The following is a 20,472-nucleotide window of genomic DNA, read 5'->3' as shown; positions in this document are numbered from 1 at the left end:
ATTGAATGTGTTGGCCTAGTGTGGGGCTCCGAGGTTAGCTTGGCTGCCTGGCTGGTGTACCGGCCACCTAGCGCACCAGCAGCCACCCTGTCAGGCCTGCTGGAGGCGGTGGCTGGCTGGGCCTTGGAGTTCCCTAACCTATTGGTATTGGGGGACTTCAACATCCATGCTGATGCCACTCCCTCCTCACAGGCTCTGGACCTGGTGTCTTCCATGGCGACACTAGGGCTCTCCCAGTTTGTTTCGGGCCCCACACATCAAGCAGGCCACACGCTGGATTTGATCTTTGGCGTTGGTATAGATGTGATCATGTTTCCTTCGATGAAGGTGCCATGATCTGATCACTACGCTCTGAAAGCCAGGATTGACGTTCCACCCCCACCCTGCTTAGGTGGCGAGCCGATTTGGGCTCGCCCACAGAGGCTGATGGACCCTGATAGATTCCGTCAAGCCTTGCGGGACCTTTCTCCACCTGGCGACTCATTGACTGAGCTTGTTGAGGGCTGGAATACCCAGCTCCTGGCAGTCATCAATGATATCGCACCTAAGCGCCCTCTGCGACCCCGCAGAAACTGGGCTCCCTGGTTTACCGAGGAGCTCCGGAAAATGAAGTGGGACCTCAGACGGCTAGAGCGAGTATGGCGGGGTGCCTGTGACGGAGCTTCAAGAACATCTTATAGGGTTTTTATGAAAACCTACGAGATGGCAGTGAAGGCCGCTAAGAAGTCCTACTTCTCGGCCTCCATTGCATCCGCTAGCTCTCGCCCGGCGCAATTATTTAGTATAATTCGGTCTTTAACGTCCCTTGAAGGACAGCCAAATTTAAATAACAATTTGACACACAGCTGTGAGCCATTTGCGAGCTTTTTTGTGGAGAAGGTCCTGTTGCTCTGCCATGACCTCCCTGCCAATTTGGATACAATAAAGGAACTGGAGGCCCCTCGACTGTCCTCGGGTCCAGTATTGGACCACTTTGACTGGATATCCCCAGCCGATGTGGACAGACTCCTCCGAGCTGGAAAGCCCACCACTTGTCCTCTCGACCCGTGCCCGTCCTGGCTGATTAGAGCGTGTCCAGACGAGGTGCGGGCCCCCCTGGGGGATATCAATTTGTCCCTTGGCACTGGGACATTCCCAGGGGAACTGAAGGAGGCAGTGGTGCGCCCGCTTTTTAAAAAAACATCATTAGATCCCTTAGATCTATCCAATTACCGCCCCGTTTTGAATCTTCCATTCCTAGGTAAGGTTTTTGAGAGAACGGTTGCTGAACAGCTTGGTAGGTTTCTGGATGAAACATCGGCTCTGGATCCATTCCAGTCTGGCTTCCATGCTGGTCATGGGACCGAGACGGCTCTGGTCACCCTAACAGATGATCTCCGCAGACAGCTGGATCGAGGTGGGTCGGGGCTGCTGATTCTTCTAGACCTGTCAGCAGCCTTCGACATGGTCGATCACGAACTCCTGGACCACCGCCTTGCCGACGTGGGGATCCAGGGCACAGTCCTTCAATGGCTGTGCTCGTTTCTCTCTGGTCGGGGACAGAGGGTGGCGCTTGGGGGGAATTGTCATCCTGCCACTCCTTGGTGTGTGGAGTGCCCCAGGGTGCGATACTCTCCCCGATGCTTTTTAACATCTTTATGCGCCCCCTCGCCCAACTTGTCCGGAGTTTTGGGCTGGGCTGCCATCAGTATGCTGATGACACCCAACTCTATCTGTTGATGGATGGCCATCCTGACTCGGCCCCAGACACACTGATCAGATGCTTGGAAGCTGTGGCTGGATGGTTACGTGGGAGCCGGTTGAAGTTAAATCCTTCGAAGACAGAGGTCCTCTGGCTGGGACGGGACGATATGGGCTTGAGGGGGCAACTCCCATCACTTGCGGGGGTGCAATTAGTGCCAGCACCGACCGTTAAGAGTTTGGGTGTAATCTTCGATACCTCCCTCTCCATGGAGGCGCAGATTGCAGCTATAACAAAGGCGGCATTTTTTCATCTCCGCCAAGCTAAGCAGTTGGCTCCTTACCTCTCTCGCCCTGACCTAGCCACTGTGATCCACGTGACGGTCACCTCCAGACTGGATTATTGTAACTCGCTCTACGTGGGGCTGCCCTTAAGACTGACCCAGAAACTCCAGCGGGTGCAGAATGCCGCAGCGAGACTCCTTACGGGGTCTTCGCTGCGAGATCACATTCATCCGGTGCTATACCAGCTGCACTGGCTCCCGGTGGAGTACAGGATCAGGTTTAAGGTGCTGGTTTTAATCTTCAAAGCCCTATACGGCCTAGGACCCTCGTACCTACGGCACCGCCTCTCCTGGTATGCCCCACAGAGGAACTTACGGTCTTCAAATAAAAACATCTTGAAGGTCCCAGGCCTCAGAGAGGTTAGGCTGGCCTCAACTAGAGCCAGGGCTTTTTCGGCTGCGGCTCCAACCTGGTGGAATGCTCTGTCACAAGAGACAAGGGCCCTGCAGGACTTGACATCTTTCCGCAGGGCCTGCAAGACAGAGCTGTTCCACCAGGCCTTTGGTCAGGGCGCAGCCTGACTCCCTCCTCTGGCAATCTTTACAAAACTTTAGTTTATGGTTGCCATCAATTTTGATTTTAATTAATTTTTATAATGTTTTTATAATGTTGCACTGTTTTAGTGTTGTTAGCCGCCCTGAGCCCGGCTTCGGCTGGGGAGGGCGGGATATAAATAAAATTTATTATTATTATTTATTATTGTTTTGGATAGTGGTCCTATTTGTGGCATTTTCTTTTGCTATGAGGCTGGACTGGCCGGAATTAGTTGTAATAAGAAATACTGTCATTTGTGATGTCTGTTGTACTTTCAATGTACAGAACACTTGATGCCATCATTGTATATGTACCCTCTGAGAAAGGTCAAAATGAATAGCCGTCTGGGACATACAGTGCTGGTTGTTTGGCTAACATTAGCAATGGCTGAAGTGGATCACAGGGTATTCACCAACAGAGCTTCTTTCTGCATGGAGAGCTTCATGGCTACCTTGTGGGAGATATTAGCTGTTGAGGGAGGAGGACTTGTTTAACCAATACAGTCAGTGGGTGAAGTTACACACTTTTTTTTTTTTTACTCTGGACTGAATGGCCTTACAACCCTGCACGATCCTTAGACCAGAGCTTTCCAATCTTTTCATGCCAGTGACACACTTTTTAAACACACATCATTTCATGACACAGTAATTCAGTTTTACTAGCAAACCAGAAGTTAAACTAACCTCTTTCACACGAGGCACCTACACACTGCAGCTGACACACTAATGTGTCACAGCACACAGTTTGGAAAGCTCTGCTTTAGATGATAGAACATATTATTTCACTTACTTCAGAATACAGTGGACCCTCAGGTTACATACGCTTCAGGTTACATACGCTTCAGGTTACAGACTCCGCTAACCCAGAAATAGTGCTTCAGGTTCAGAACTTTGCTTCAGGATGAGAACAGAAATCGTGCTCTGGCGGCGTGGCAGTAACAGGAGGCCCCATTAGCTAAAGTGGTGCTTCAGGTTAAGAACAGTTTCAGGTTAAGAATGGACCTCTGGAACGAATTAAATACTTAACCTGAGGTACCACTGTATGGTAACCCACCCCTGCTGTTTCGGGGGCCTTTCTGTTCATTCTGTTGAGACTGGGGACCTCTGCTACAAAGCCCTGCCCATATGGCATCAATGGATACAGCTAACCCAATACAACATTTTCCATGTTTTGGGGAGGGCAGGAACCTGAAACATTAATTACTGCTAGAAACGGTGCATGGCTCATTGACTGCACCGGCAGTGTAGTGGAAAGACATTCGTACATATGGACTTGTGGAAACAAGCAATCAGTCAAAAGCAAAGCCAGAACAAAAGAAGAGCATAAGAGTGATATTGCAAACCAATATGCCTTATGCTGAAGATGACAGCCATTATTATGATGAAGACGAAAAAGTACATGAGTGTGTACGTACGTATGTATTGTATGTGTGTGTGCATGAGCATGTGTGTGTGCATGCCAGAGTGTTTGTTTTGGTGAGGGCCTTCCCATCTAGGAAAAATTACATACCTGAGTTTTTCCAGTACTAGTTGTCATGGAAACAGAATGAGTTTTACTGTAGGGTGTTTGCTGTGCTATGAAATAGGTTCTTTGTGCATTCTAATTGTAGGAGTTCATTAATAATAACGTCTCTTACATAACCTTAGCCCTGCTAATATCCCCAACCTATTATTACAAAAGGTGAACAGAGTTATGTAATGTGCAGGGTGCATTGGACTCTCAAGAGCGAGCCAATCTGAAGCCCTTTCCAATAACTATGTAATGGAGTTTTATGTACCTCAAAGCAATTATTTAGCAGTACTGTACAGTGAGGCTTCCAAATCCATAGCGACTTTTTCAATGGCAACCAAATGCCTATAGCAGTGAATTGACTTAGATCCCCTTCCCACGAAGTTTAATATTTCAGAACCCTGGCTTAGAACTTTGGAGACTTTGATTTAGATATTAATGAGTAACCCATATGGCCACTTGCAAAATCCATTTAGTTCCAAAAAAGTCTATTCCAGGCTGTGTACTGGACCTAGACATAAGGTATTCAGAGGTAAATAGATAACTACGCTGTATCCGAAGTGAGCTGCAAGATACATTTTCCCCCTGTTAAATATGACCTATTAAGCATCTAACCTCTGGGTTTCTTCCTTTATTTTTATTACCATATTCACTCAATTCTAAAATGTGTGTCCATTTTAGTAGACTAAAGGTGTTCAGTCTGAGAAAGAGGTTAGATTAGAAACCAAACTGATATAAAACTGAGGCATATCTATTATGGCCTTGTGGAAAAAGATAAAGTTTAGGAGCTCAGATAACTCTTTGGTTTTTTTAACCAAGTCAAGCTATTTCTCCATTGTCTGCTTCAGCTAGTCAGGGATAAGGCTCTTTCGGTAGATCCTAGTTCTTAATACCTTATTTCTTAATACCTTATTTCTGGTTCCTAGTTCCTTACTGAATCGTTTCTGCTTTCTTATTTAAGATCCATCCTACACACATTAGGAATGCTTGTGCTCAATGAAATCAATTACTTGGGCTGCAATCATACTCGGGAGTTTGAACACTGAGGCTTATTTCTGTTTCAACATGAATAGGATTTACTCTACATGGCATCCAGAATAAGACAGAAATGGATTTAGATGCAGCGTGCATATAAAAAAACCCCTTAAGATTTCAGCAGCTCTGGGCCCCAAATAATGTTCAGGCCACTCCAGTCCATGGCACCACAACACTGTCCAGCATGAACTGCTCTGGTATGCCTAACTCAACGCTTAATCTAGGAACAAACCTAGGCACAAGATCTCCCTTGGTGAGCCACTAAGCAAAGCAAATTCAGAACACAATACTGTATAAATTGATTATATAATCTGGCCATTAGAGGGAGCTTCAATGGTTTTTTATGAATGGAACCAAACAACTTTCCTGGTTTGCTTGTGCTTCCACCAAGGCTGCATACTTATTGAAGCAACCATATGCAGCACCATTGTAGATAAATCAGATTTCAGAACAGTAAACTACCTCTGGCACTGGCATTTACTTTACGAAACCTCATTCCCAAAAAAATCAGCAGGCTCAAAAGAACCAGGACTTTATTTCGATGGATGCCTATCTCAAGTGTGCAAACTGTATTCTCCCATAAGTTCTATGGTATATGAGCAATGTTAAACCTTATGCAAAAATTCAAAGGGGATAAATATTTATTATAATCAGTGTTTGTGAACTAGTCTTTCTGTCCACATTCTGCTCCTTTAATAATAATAATAATTTATTTATTTATTTATTTATACCCTACCCATCTGGCTGGGCTTCCCCAGCCACTCTGGGAGGCTTCCAAAAAATATTAAAATACTGCAATACATCAAACATTAAAAGCTTCCCTAAACAGGGCTGCCTTCAGATGTCTTCTAAAAGTCTGGTAGTTGTTGTTCTCTTTGACATCTGGTGGGAGGGCGTTCCACAGGAAGGGCGCAACTACCGAGAAGGCCCTCTGCCTGGTTCCCTGTAACTTGGCCTCTCGCAGTGAGGGAACCGCCAGAAGGCCCTCGGTGCTAGACCTCAGTGTCCAGGTATAATGATGGGGGTGGAGACGCTCCTTCAGATATACTGGACCAAGGCCGTTTAGGGCTTTAAAGGTCAGCACCAACACTTTGAACTGTGCTTGGAAACGTACTGGGAGCCAATGTAGGTCTTTCAAGACCGGTGTTATATGGTCTCGGCGGCTGCTCCCAGTCACCAGTCTAGCTGCCGCATTCTGGATTAGTTGTAGTTTCCGGGTCACCTTCAAAGGTAGCCCCACGTAGAGCGCATTGCAGTAGTTCAAGCGGGAGATAACCAGAGCATGCACCACTCTGGCGAGACAGTCCGCAAGCAGATAGGGTCTCAGCCTACGTACCAGATGGAGCTGGTAAACAGCTGCCCTGGACACAGATTTGACCTGTGCCTCCATGGACAGCTGTGAGTCCAAAATGACTCCCAGGCTGTGCACCTGGTCCTTCAGGGGCACAGTTACCCCATTCAGGACCAGGGAATCCTCCACACCTGCCTGCCTCCTGTCCCCCAAAAACAGTACTTCTGTCTTGTCAGGATTCAACCTCAATCTGTTAGCCGCCATCCATCCTCCAACCGCCTCCAGACACTCACACAGGACCTTCACTGCCTTCACTGGTTCTGATTTAAAAGAGAGGTAGAGAGGTAATTGGGTTTGGCCTCCCTTTTTATTTATTTAGAAAATCCGATCCCAATTCTTCAAGTGTTTCTTCATTACTCCTGCTTATGACCATATTCCCAAGAGAAATTTAGAAAATACCTGGGGAGGCAGACTTACCTTTGTGACACTGGCAGCAATCAATCTACTCCCTCCTCTTCTCACACCTATTTGCATAATTACAAGCCCTATTGCCAGCCATGCAATACTGTTAGATCAAATGGTTGCCTAGCAACCGATTGGCCCTCAGTGCTAATTAACCTCATGTAGTTGAGGCCCTTGTCTATTTATGCTGCACTGAGGTGCCCACCCTTCACCCCTGACATTCAAAGGGGACAATTAACAGCATTGGGAACATAAAAAGCTCCCTTATTCCAGGCTACACAACACCTCCATCTAACCCCAGGGTACATGGGGAACCTTCTTCCACTTGAGAGCTGCATTCCCTTCTGTAGAGACATGCAAAATAAAGTTTATACACATCTAAATCCAATATTGTGGACTGTCATTTCACTACCTGAAAACTCTCCACACAATACAGTATCTTTTATTTTAGCTGTATGTCTAGGGGAGCTAACCCATGTCCCTTTGGATGTTGTTAGAATCCAACTTCCATGACCCCTGTAACTATATTAAAAATGGTAAAGGTAAAGGACCCCTGACAGTTAAGTCCAGTTGCAGACGACTCTGGGGTTGCAACGCTCATCTCGCTTTACAGACCAAGGGAGCCGGCGTTCGTCTGTAGTTTTTCTGAGTCATGTGGCCAACATGACTAAGCCACTTCTGGCGAAACCAGAGCAGCGCACGGAAACGCCATTTAGCTTCCTGCCGGAATGGTACCTATTTATCTACTTGCACTTTTGGGCTTGCTTTTGAACTGCTAGGTTGGCAGGAGCTGGGACCAAGCAACGGGAGCTCACCCCCTCACGGGGATTTGAAGCACCGACCTTCCGATTGGCAAGCCCAAGAGGCTCAGTGGTTTAGACCACAGCGCCATGTAACTATATTGGAAACCTAATTAATTGCTGGGGTGTCAGGGGAGGGATAGTACCTTTGGTGGGGGACAGTTCATGCTCCTTCTGGGGTAGTTTGCCCACTACCCAGCTCTCCCCAGTGGCTCCTAGAAGCTGTCAGCATGTGACAGCAGGAAACTGCTTCAATTGGCCTGCTAAACAGGCAAGGGTAACCAATGAGTCTCAAAGCCTTGGTGAGTTAGGGACAGCCTCTCCTTTGCATGTGAAGACAGACTCTGGTGGATCACACAGATGAGACCAATAGTTGGTCCAATGGTCAAGAAGGCGGTTTCTGCGTGTGCTGTAGAGGGAGGTGAGCAGCAGATGGGGCTTGGCAACCTAGGTAGGTAGCCCATTTAGAAGGAAAGCTGATCCTAAACCTCTGCTGCCTTGTGGGGTATCTTCAGGAAAATAAAAAGCTGAGGACTAAACCCCACACAAATCCAGAGGAGTTCCTAAGACAGCTGGATGGCGCCTTGTACGTCTCCTTCCAGAAAATCCTGCAGCCAAGCTGGTGCCAAACATATTGCTCTGCTTTCCTTTGGAGTACATCAGCAAGGTCGAGAGGAAGGTCCTGTCTTCTGGACAGCCCAGGACCCCTATACACACTGACTGCCAAGGCTTTCACCCTTGCAAGGTCACTGCTGACAACACAGCAGTTTGACTTCACCCCCAGAGGCATACTCCATTATCTCGAGACAGACAGATGCCAACAGCAATTAACTGCAAGCCACAAAATGCTTGCCTCTCACGGAAGGGGATTTTTTTTAACTCGAGAGGAATAATAGATTTAGAGCAAAGAAGTAACAGAGCTTTTAAATGCTGCAAGCTACTTATAAATGGACTAAGGAGCTTATTCAGTCATTGTATCTCCACAAGCTCATTAGCTTGTTGCTGTAGTAGTCCGTGCTGTGGTTTAAGGCAGTTAAGGCAGGTTCCCAGTCCCTCCCTGCTCAAATATATAAGGAAATAGTTGTAGGAATCAGGTAGCTGGGATGAAAAAAACAAAACGGGATTCTAGAGAGATTTGGGTAATCCTTTAAGAAATCGGATGAAAAGTCTTATGAAATCCAAACCAAAGCTGGCATAACCATAGAGACGCAATTCATGGGCAACTTGTACGCTGCTGCTTAAAAGTCAAACCAGGTGGGTTCCTGATTCACATGAAAACTCACTCGTATGAAGCAGTACCATGTGATTCAGCGATATTAAAGTACACCAGGGAAATGTCCTTGGAAGCGTTTGCTTATTACTCAAATCACACAGGGCCCACAAGTTGTTTGTCATACAGACAGTAGCCTTATCTTCCATGAATTTATCTGATTCCCTTTCAGAGCCATCCAGGTTAATGGCAAATTGCAATCGCCACATTCTCTGGTAAGGAATTCCATAGTTAAACTACACACTGTGTGAATAAATACTTCCTTCTATCCATCCTGAATCTCCCAGCTTTCAGCTTCATTGGATAACCCCAGGTTCTAACTTTTTAAATCGTTAAACACATTTTTTCTAAATTAAAATGTCCCAAGTGTTGTAACCTTTCCTTCTAGGGGAGTGGTTCCAGCACTGTAATTCTGGTTACTCTTTTATGCACCTTTTCCATCTCTACATCTTTTTCAAGTGGTAGTGATCAGAACTTCACAAACTTTCAAGTATGGCTCTACAACAGGTTTTATATAAAAGCATAATGCTTGCAGATCTATTTTCCATCTCTTTTCTAATAAATGCATGTGCAGGTAGAATATAGGGCCATATAGAAACGTTTTGATAAAAATAAGTAGGGCTCTCAAACAACTGAACCACCATTTTAATACAGTGGTACTTCGGGTTACAAACGCTTCGGGTTACAGACTCTGCTAACCCGGAAGTACGGTAGTACCTCAGGTTAAGAACTTTGCCCCAGGATGAGAATGGAAATTGTGTGGCGCCACAGCGGCGGCGGGAGGCCCCATTAGCTAAAGTGGTACCTCAGGTTAAGAACGGTTTCAGGTTAAGAACAGACCTCTGGAACGAATTAAGTTCGTAACCAGAGGTACCACTGTATAAAGCACTTTTCTATCCACCAAAACAGCAGGTCACTCCCTTTTTCTTCTGTATCTGCCTTTATTTTGTTGTTGGGTGGTTTGGAAAGTCGTGTGTGTGTGTGTGTGTGTGTGTGTAAAGAGTTTACGTAGCTCCCAAGCTGCAGAGCGAGACCCTTTGTGTGAGAGACAGAGAAGAGAGTGGGCTGCCCTAGAAGGGGGACGGTGTGCGAACTGCTACTAAGGCTATTTGATTGTTCAGATTTAGTTATTTATAAAAGTATTTGCATACTGCTTTGCATGTGTCCTTGGTTTGTATAAGCAGTTTACAACAATAAAACCATACAGTAGAAACATAAGCAAGTTAAAAGCAAAAAGGTTAAAAACAGACATCAGCAAACCATTGAGGAAGGATAGGCCTAGCAGGACAGAAAGGTTTTCAGCAGGTGTTTTCAGCAGGTGTTCAGATGGTCGGATGTCCTTTTTTTTTTCTTTTAACCAAGGCATTTGGTTAAATTGGACATGCCAAGGAACAGCAGAGGGTTGAAAGGATCGGTGCGGGGCATGCTTTGCAACACTTTCCACATGCTCCCTTTCAATTTCTGATGTGGGATTTGGACAGGGCAACCTGTATGCCAGTCATGTGACATCACAATTAGGTGTCGTCCACCCCACCCCCGGGTCTAATGGGTTGGGGAAGGTTGGCAATGTGTAGGGGGCTCCGGGCTGGGTTTTTTTTCCACCGGGAGGTGGAGCTGTAGGCAGGGTTGTGAGCAACATGAGCAGGGTGGAGTTCCTAGTTATTCTATCCAACTCTGGAGACATGGTAAGAAAGAGCCATCAGCCCACCATTTATTTACGCTTTCTGTAAGAAATTGTCTTAAGAACACCCTGTTCTCATTGATAAATCAGATGCCTCTGGAAAGCTCACAAGCAGGATGTGATCACAATACCACCCTCTCAACGCTGTTCCCCAATGCAAAGGCGTAATACCTTTGATCCTGTGAGTAGTAGTAGCCACTGATAGCTATATACACCATGAATTTGTTTAATCCCCTTTTAAAGCTTCAAGGTGACATCAGCAGAGTAACATGCAACAGCAAACACCCAGTCCATCAGTCACTCTTCACAGCTTCAGGGGTGAACTTCCGCCGGCTTACATCTACAAAAATCACCCAACTTCAGCCATGCAACATCTACCTGCTTCTTTTTTTATTTTTTTTATTGCATTTCACAAAACTAACGTTTTCTTTTTCTTTACAGAAGAACAAAGAACAATTAAGTCCAACCCAGAAAGTTGCTGTAGAAATGCATACATAAAATGGGTAAGTACAACCATAATTCAATTTATACATATATGCTAATCAGGAAATACATATTTCTTTTTTAGGTGCAGGTAAGAAGTCTTGTAAGTTGTCAGATATAAGATATAAGATATCTTGTAAGATATAAAGTCCGACCAAATCACATGTACATGTTCCACAGGTTCTTTGCCTCTGATTACAGCAAATGTTGAAAGTTAACTTTTTCAGCAAGAGACCAAATAATTTTGCACCATAATGCAGGCGGCAATTCATGTTAAGTCTTCCATTTTTGTGCTATAAGGTAGTATTGCAGCTGCCAGCCACGAAGTTAATAACTGTATTGAAGAAAACTGTTTCAGATTGTTGTCCCACACATTTTTTAATGCAAGTTGTGGAGTTGCCTGAATTTCAGACTTAAAAAATTGTGCAATTTCTGTAAATACCTCTTTCTTGTAGCCAGAATAGGCCTGGATCTCCTGTATTTATTTTACGGAATGTAAATGGGGTTTCCCCGCCCCCCATGAAAGGATTGTACTACACAAGGCTGAATCCTGGACTTGAGGGTGAAAACTGTGGCATTACAGGCAAGCATAAAGGAGACTGACAGCGTTGCCACCTTTTCCATACCTGTAGCATATTCAATGTGTATAGGCTATGCATTGTATCTAAAGTTGTTTTGGAGAGCCTAATAAAAGGAAGCACCCATATTTTTCTGTCTGGTATCATTTCACCTTCCACGTCAACCCATTTCTTATTGGATCCGACGATAACACAACTTAGCGCGAGTCATTTGTTTAAGCTTGATTTCTTCCATCAGACCTATGTTATAACAAGTTATCAGCAACTTCTTAAGATTAGTTCTAAGACCCAGTATTTTATTTTTTATTTTCCTAATGCTAATTTGAATATTGGTAGGGCTTCCTGAGGGTTAGGTAACATATACATCATGTCATCAGCATAAAAATTTAATAAATGCTATTCAACCTTTCCCCGGTAACCCCTGATACAAGAGTAATGAAACTGCTAATGGTTCCAGAGAAACAGCAAAGAGCAATGTGGACAGGGGACAACCTTGCTTTGCTCACTTGCCAATATGAACAGAGTTCAAATTCACAGCATTTGTGCTAACAGTGGCCTGGTAAGCGGCACAGAGGACTCTGATAGTAGTCATGAATGTTTTGCCCATCTGATAGTGTTCTAAGACTTTAAAAAGTACCCCCATTCTAAAAAGTCAAAGGCCTTGTAAATGTCCAGTGACACCAATGCCAGAGGGCTGGGATTCTTCCTCTTAATTACTGTCATATATTATATTGACTAACCTGCATGTGTGATCTGCATTGTGTCTGCCTGGGATAAATCTGGTTTGGTCTGAATTGACAATTGTATGGATCACCCTGCTGGAAGCCATGACTGATGTAAAAAAAAGTTGGTTGAACAGGGTGATCCATCTGTAAGATTCCACTTCCTTAGGATCTCTACCTGGTTTAGGTAAAACAATTGTTTTCAATGGGGACCAAATGTTTGGGAGGGCTCCACCCCTCCAAACAATATTAAACAGCAAAGTTAAATATGGTGCTACTGCAGCGCTATACAAAAAGTGCTACCAAAGCCATCTGGTCCATCAACTTCCGAATGTGAATTCCACCAGCATCCATCCACCTACATCTGCCAGCTTCTGCTACCAAACATCAGCCACCTTCCGGCTACTTGTCCGTATCTGCTTGGTCTGTCATTGGACATCAGCCAGCTTCTGCCATGGATATCAGCCACCTTCAGGCCACAAACTCGCCACCCACTCTGTAAATCCACTGGCTTTTCCAAGCAAACTTGCCTTCTCATCTGCTCCACAGTATCCTGATGCCAGATGATCACCTCCTTCCACCTGCCAACTTGCTTCCATCACATGTGGTCTGCATGGGAGAAAAAGGTGAAGCAGTTATTTCAGTGTGGCTCATCAAAGAACTCAGGGGCGGGGTCTAACGCACTCCACTGAATGACAGACAGCATACCCAAGGAAAAGGTTTCCACTGTGTACAAATCATGGAAATGTTCAGTTTGATACCGTCACAACCATTGCCCATTGTGTTCTGTTGGGTGAGAACAAAAGGAAAATAGGAAGGGGACCAGGGAGGGAAAGGAGGAACAACTACGCTTGCTCACAAACGCCCCTTTGTGGGGTAAGTTGCTTGCTAGAGTGGTAGCAGACCCACGTGGATGAAATTGAATATGTTGATCCATTTCGTTTTAGTAAAAAACATGAATCAAAAATCTAAAGATACATTACAGGATCTGTCTGACAGGGTTGAAAATTGAAAAGAAGGTTGAATATCTGGGGGTTTGGTTGATGAATAAAAATGCAATGTTATGTCAAAATGACTGAAAATATGAAATGTGGTTATAGTAGACTTACAGAGATGGAGAAGAATGAACTTATACCTGATGAGTAGAATCTCAGTAGTGAAAATGAATGTACTACCAAAAATGCTGTTTGTTTCAGACTGTGCTGCTGATCAATTCGGTTACCTGTTTTAAACGACAGCAGAGACATAACGGTGCAATGCCAACTTGCATTAGGATAGATTTTATTCACTCCTGCAGGTGCAAGGTATCATCTGATTATTAATTTATGAATTCTTAAGATTAATAAGATAATTTTTATCAGTTTTTATAATTCTGCTTTCCTGGTTTTTATAACTCTGTTTTTATGATGCAGTTTTATTCTATTTTTATGTTGCTGGTCTGCATACTTCTTAGAGGTTTCTAAATATTAAGTAGGTTGGAAAGGTTTTCAAATGAACAAAATAAATAAATTGTCCTCACCTTGCTGAAACTCTACAGTTCTCTTCATTGCTTTCTTTTTTACACCCCAATCAAGGAAGAAAAACTTAACTTTATTTTCATGCAGAATTATTCCTGCAGCTTGAGAGAGGCCTAAAACATGACTCAGCATTCCCAGAAGCCTGCATTTCCTTCCTCTCCCCCAGGGTTCTACTGGGCTTTTTCTTAAAGGGACAGTAACATATCAACTAACAATGATAACAAAGCTTTGAGCAGACAATAAATTTACAAAAGATTAAAGCAGGCTTAGATTACCTTCTACAGATGGTGCCTGGAAAACCTAGAAGTTCTCAGATATTCTTGGAAGGCAAACAGAGAGTGAGTGGGATATCTCAACCATGGACCTGGTTTTTTTCCACTGGAAAAAAAAGCATTTCCCTTCATATCCACTGAACTTCCATTCCTTCATGACATCATAGGTCATTAGCAGCCAATGGTAACAGCTGGTGGGGGCCATCACCATTTAGACCTATTTTATATCTATACATCGATCTATTGTTGTTGTTGTTGTTTAGTCGTTTAGTCGTGTCCGACTCTTCGTGACCCCATGGACCAGAGCACGCCAGGCACTCCTGTCCTCCACTGCCCCCCGCAGCTTGGTCAGACTCATGCTGGTAACTTCGAAAACACTATCCAACCATCTCGTCCTCTGTCGCCCCCTTCTCCTTGTGCCCTCCATCTTTCCCAACATCAGGGTCTTCTCCAGGGAGTCTTCTCTTCTCATGAGGTGGCCAAAGTACTGGAGCCTCAGCTTCACAATCTGTCCTTCCAGTGAGCACTCAGGGCTGATTTCCTTCAGAATGGAGAGGTTTGATCTTCTTGCAGTCCATGGGACTCTCAAGAGTCTCCTCCAGCACCATAATTCAAAAGCATCAATTCTTCGGCGATCAGCCTTCTTTATGGTCCAGCTCTCACTTCCATACATCACTACTGGGAAAACCATAGCTTTAACTATACGGACCTTTGTTGGCAAGGTGATGTCTCTGCTTTTTAAGATGCTGTCTAGGCCTGTCATTGCCCTTCTCCCAAGAAGCAGGCGTCTTTTAATTTCGTGGCTGCTGTCACCATCTGCAGTGATCATGGAGCCCAAGAAAGTAAAATCGATCTATAGCTATAGCTATATGTGTGTCGGTTTTTTGGGGGGAGGTTTTCTAAAAAAACAACTTTGCAGGTGATAGGAACTTTACTTTTTTGAAATATGGCAACCCTAATTTTATTCATTGCACTTACTCCCCACTTTTTATCCAAGGAGCTTCAGGGGCCACACACTGCGTTTCCCCTTTCCTCATTTAATCCCCACAACAACCCTGTGAGGTAGGTTAGGCTGAGAGGCAGTGACTGGCTCAAGGTCACCCACAACTGTTTCTTAGATTTCTAAATGTGTCCCAAGGCCCAAAAGTTTTGGGACTCCTGGGCTAGAGGGTTCAAATCCCCACTCAACCTCACTAGGTGACCTTGGGGTTGTCTGTCTTTCAGACCAACCTACCACACAGGGTTGTTGTGAGGATTAAAGGAGGCCAGAGGAGAAATGTAATAATATAAAGTCATCTCCATTGGTCATCTAGGACAAATGCTGTCCTAGGAACACTGCAAGCCCTCCTGGATCTGATTTGCTCAGGATGCCACTGCTAAAGGGGCACCTTTCCCCCTATGAACCTGCAACGTTGTTGTTGTTGTTGTTTCAGATGATGGGTTTGTGTTGTGATATTTATGGATCCACAATGATGAAGGGCATGCTAGATAATTCATTTCTAGCTCTCTCTTAGGATAATGGAGGAATCTGAAACCAAGGCTTAAAGTCATTGCTTTCTTGTGCAATAAACGAAAATCTGCCCTTATTCCCTTATGGGGGACACAAGAGTCCTTTGTTGGTTCTCCATCGGTCGGAGGAAAAAACAGAGGCCAACCAGAGAATATTGAGAAGCAAAGCAGCTTGTAAGCTTGATCTTTATTGAACTGTTGCAACAGGGTGCCCCCTCACACGCAGGAGGAGGAGGAGGAGGACCCAGAACCAAGGTGTGTCCGCCCTTGTATAGACATTTTAAATTGCCCACCTTGGAGTCCAAGACCATCCCCAGATACATCATACCTACATCACAGAAGGGGTGTAGCTCAAGACCACCACCCCAGATACATCATACCTACATCACAGAAAGAGCGGGCTAAAGCAGAAATCTGAGTGGGTTGTTTACCTCATAATCTGAGTGGGTGGTTTACCTCCTGTCTGGCAAGTTACCTGTTAATGTTTACTGGATTGATACCCTGGGGAGCTTGGCCAGTCTTTTGTAATGATAAGTACTTAGTTCCTGTGCCAAGTCACAGGCTCACCCTATTCATACACAGACATACCCTTAAGACAGGATTTGTGAAGGAGAAGACAATGGGGAGGCTCCTCCATTTGACCTTGCAGAGACAACACCTGGTCAGCCTGGGAGTCAAAATGGCTCCATGGCTGCTCTCCTGTGCAGCTTCAGGCATGTGGCCGTTTGCTTGGTACATTTATGAACCTTTATTATATACATAAGACCTTAATTTATTTATTTCACTTGAAAAACCTTCTTTTCTTATTTAAAGGACAGCATATACTTTAATAAATCTCCAGAGATCTGTCTCCTGTGTCCCAGTGAAGTTCCTGTAAATTGTGGCAGTAAGAATTGCAGCAAGGTTGAAACAGGAAAACGGTAACGTAGAAGAATCTCCCCATTTTAATTATATCCCTGAATCCATTTTGTGCAGTTAGAGCTTTGCAGTTTGAAATCTGTGCACGAGCTTTCCTACCAAAACAAACAAACTGTTTTGAAGTGGGTGTGCAAGCCTGTGTTCTCTTGCAGTTCCTAGTACAACTGAAAGGAATGGGATGTATGGAGAACGAAACACTAGGAGATCGGCCAAGCATAGTAATGACACTAAGGACTCGGCTACATTAGTAAAGAAAAAGCAATTTGAATGCGCTATAAACATGCAACACCAGATGGCACCAGAGAGCAGGAAATTTTAAAAAGCAGTTTTCAATGGAGATTTTTTCTTTCTTTCATTGTAACGATCTAATTTCTGACTTCGTCATAGTGTATGTTTTCCCTGTGTCTAGATCCACCCTAAGTCCTAGAGCACGGAAGAAAACAAAAATATCAGCACAGATAACCGAAAGCAGACATTGACAGACCACTAATACACAGAGCAATTACTCAGAAGACAAAGACAAAAGACACAGAAAGATGTATTCAATAAGAAGGTTGGGGTGGGCTAGTCTGAAAAGCCAAAGAGCAACAACAGTGTGTTGTGTGTACTTGTGATGGGTAGGATTGCTCTAATTGTCTGGTTAAGTGGTCATCACCTAGTAATTGGGCATGTATAAAAGCCTCCCTCTGACTTTTTAGGGGCTGATCTTATGTACATTTGTACTAATAAAGGCCTAATTTTTCACTCAAAGCCAGCTGGCATTCTGTTTGGGAGCCCCGGCTGGGCCAAACACTTTACAAATTTCTCCAACCATAACCTTATGCATCGGTTCCCAACGCAGAACGTAGCTGAGGGACACTCTTGAGTGTGGTTTAATTTTTTTTTCCTTTTTATATCATGCCGCTCCTCTCTTTCTCTCTTCCCCACTGCAACACCTAGGGTCTCGCTGACTTCCCTGAGCCCACCTGACATACCTTCTGCAACTTAAGCATATGAATGAAGTGTAGCTTCAAAAGATTGCCTTAATTCACACTGACAGAACACCCACTGTGTGATGACAGGAACGCAGGCTGGTTTCAAAGTCGAGCTGCCTACACTTTCTCACAAAAAATGACACTGAACTTCTGCCTCATGTCGAGATAGCCACTTGCCAAGCTAAAGTGTTTCAGGGGGATATAGAGGTAAGGCATAACATTCGTTTGCGAGCCATGATATGATTAACAATTGCCATTTTCAGTACTAGTAAAAAAGGTAAAGGTACCCCTGCCCGTACGGGCCAGTCTTGACAGACTCTGGGGTTGTGCGCCCATCTCACTTAAGAGGCCGGGGGCCAGCGCTGTCCGGAGACACTTCCGGGTCACGTGGCCAGCGTGACATCGCTGCTCTGGCGAGCCAGAGCCGCACACGGAAACGCCGTTTACCTTCCCGCTGGTAAGCGGTCCCTATTTATCTACTTGCACCCGGAGGTGCTTTCGAACTGCTAGGTTGGCAGGCGCTGGGACCGAGCAGCGGGAGCGCACCCCGCCGCAGGGATTCGAACCGCCGACCTTTCGATCGGCAAGTCCTAGGCGCTGAGGCTTTAACCCACAGCGCCACCTGCGTCCCATTTTCAGTACTAGTGGACTGTAAAAGAAATAGAGTGATGGAGATGAGGGGACACTTCTCAGGCTCCTGGCCAGTCTGCGTTATCATGCAGTGGTGGTTCAGCTGTAGACCTTCTTGGGAGAAACTGACTATCTTGACCTATTCCAGTTGGGTTCAGGACTCCTCTAGGGACACAATTGGTGTCAGGAGTGCGTGCAGGAGCCAGGCCCTGTGACCAGTAGGACTTTGCAGGACTGGGGCATTCCTAAGTTTGTTCTGAAGAGGCAAGGCGTGGCAGCACAGGAGAGGCCGATTGGTAACTCACAGCACCTGGTGGCAAGAGCCGGGAAGGGATATAAGGTCAGCATTTCCCTTCAGCTCTTTGCCACAGCAACACGCTTCCTGCATTTGGCTTCCAGCTTCTTGATCCCCGGACCCTTGACTTCATGACTGCTTGCTTCCTGCCCTTGGACCCCTGGCTTCTTGACTCCTGGCTCTCTGACCCTTGGACTCTTGACTTCCTGACTCCTGGCTTCTGGACTCTTGTTCCTGCTCCCACCCTGCCATCTTGCCCCCGGCCCCAACGTCCTCAGCCGGGACTTTGATTGCCCATAAACCAGACCATGACAATTGGCCTTGGTTGCCCTGGTGAATGACCTTCTTAGGGAGATATTAAAGAAAGCACTTATTCACGCAGCACATAGTTAAACTATGTAACTCACTCTCATAGGGGGAAGTCGGGGACACAAACTCAGGTGGCTTTGAAAGAGGATTAGACAAATTCATGGAGGAGAAGCCTATCGATGGCTACGCTCTTTCTCCAGAGTTGGAGGCAGTAATACTTCTGAATACCAGATGCTGAAAACCCACAGGAGATGGGAGGGCTGTTGCGCTCATGTCCAGTTTGCAGGCTTCCCACAGGCATCTGGTTGGCTACAGTGAGAACAGGACTCTGGACTAGATGGGCCATCAGCCTGATCAAGCAAGTTGTTCTTATGAGAGGGATGGGGAGTGTGGCCCTGCCGATTCTCTCAAATCTCCCAGAAGTGTTTGATACTGCAGGATCAGTATCTGCAGGTGCCCAAGCCACCGCATCACTCCCAGGAGAGACTCATGGCTTGGGCATGCTGCAGGCCCTGCAGTTAAGTGCTGCTCCCCGTGGTGTGGCACCCAGTGCCCCCCACCAGCTATTCCTGAGTGCAGGCCATGATTTTGTCCCCAGTGGTATTTAATACCCCTCACCTTGTCAAATTTGGTCCATTAGCAAATGACTTGATCCTCTAAGTACTTTGCCAAAAGACTACAGAGGTTCTTTGGGAGTAACAGAGGGTCACCTGCTATTATTGGGCAACCTCTGAACCATGCAGAAGAGCTTCCCTAGCTGGCAGCGAGAGGATGCAATGGAGGCAGCAGGGTATGTTTTCTTTACTGCCCTCACTACCCACTACCACATGGTGGGTACAGTCATGTGATCTAGCCCATGCTCAGTTGGCATCAGCATGAGACCTCTTCCATCTGTCCTACAGCCATGGTCTGGTACACCAGTTTGAAAGATCAACACTAGCTGCCTATTAGTGTCCAAGTTTTGTGTTATTTGAAGCCCCAAACAACTTGGGACCAGCATACCTAGCAGACCGCCTCCCCAGTACAGACCAAGCTCACCTTCAAGATTTTCTGAATATATCTGGCTGGCCATTTCATGTCCAGTGGATCTTCACTTTATGTCAGAGTGGAAGAGGGCATTCACTGTGACAGCTCCTACCCTTTGGAATGCCCTCCCTTGAGGTGGAGACAATAATGACCATTAAGTGCTCCCTTAAAAAAAAAAGATGTTAGTTACGTCTACCCAAGCTTTCCTGAACTCTGATTCTTAATTCTTGTTTTCTACATCACTCAGTTTAATTTGTGATGTAAGGTAGTGTTTTGAATGTGCCTCATTTTCCTCTTTGTTCTTAGGAATATTTACTGAATGTTGTTCGTTGTTTTATTTTTATTGGTTTTATGCAAAACACAGAATTTTTGTAGAGTTTTGTTTTGTTTTGTTTTAAAGTGCAGTGTAGTTAAGAACACTAGATTTGTTACTTTGCAGTAATCTGGGAAGCATGAATTCCCCTTCGTGGGAAACATCAATGTTTGTCCTGGTTTTATGCCAGAATTGTTTTATCCTACTCTCAGTTTTATGGCATGTAATGGATTTTAGTAGTTTTAATGTATTTTTACAATTCATGTGTTTTGATAGGAATTTTTTGCTATAAGAAATTCTGAGTTTATATTTTCATAAA

At 45.1% G+C, this 20,472-nt stretch overlaps 1 long non-coding RNA gene across 1 annotated transcript; it reads left to right on the top strand.

The window, feature by feature from the left end:
- The first annotated feature begins 10,590 nt into the window (after window positions 1–10,590).
- LOC307209175 lies at window positions 10,591–20,472 on the top strand. Its single transcript, XR_013835381.1, has 5 exons — window positions 10,591–11,110; window positions 13,587–13,694; window positions 16,502–16,608; window positions 16,759–17,842; window positions 18,220–20,472. It is a non-coding gene; the product is annotated as an uncharacterized lncRNA (long non-coding RNA).

Source organism: Podarcis cretensis, assembly GCF_951804945.1.
Source record: "Podarcis cretensis genome assembly, chromosome: 2".
Lineage (NCBI taxonomy): Eukaryota > Metazoa > Chordata > Lepidosauria > Squamata > Lacertidae > Podarcis > Podarcis cretensis.
The sequence above is the reverse complement of the archived record's forward strand: the minus strand, read 5'-3'. Positions and strand labels throughout refer to the sequence as shown.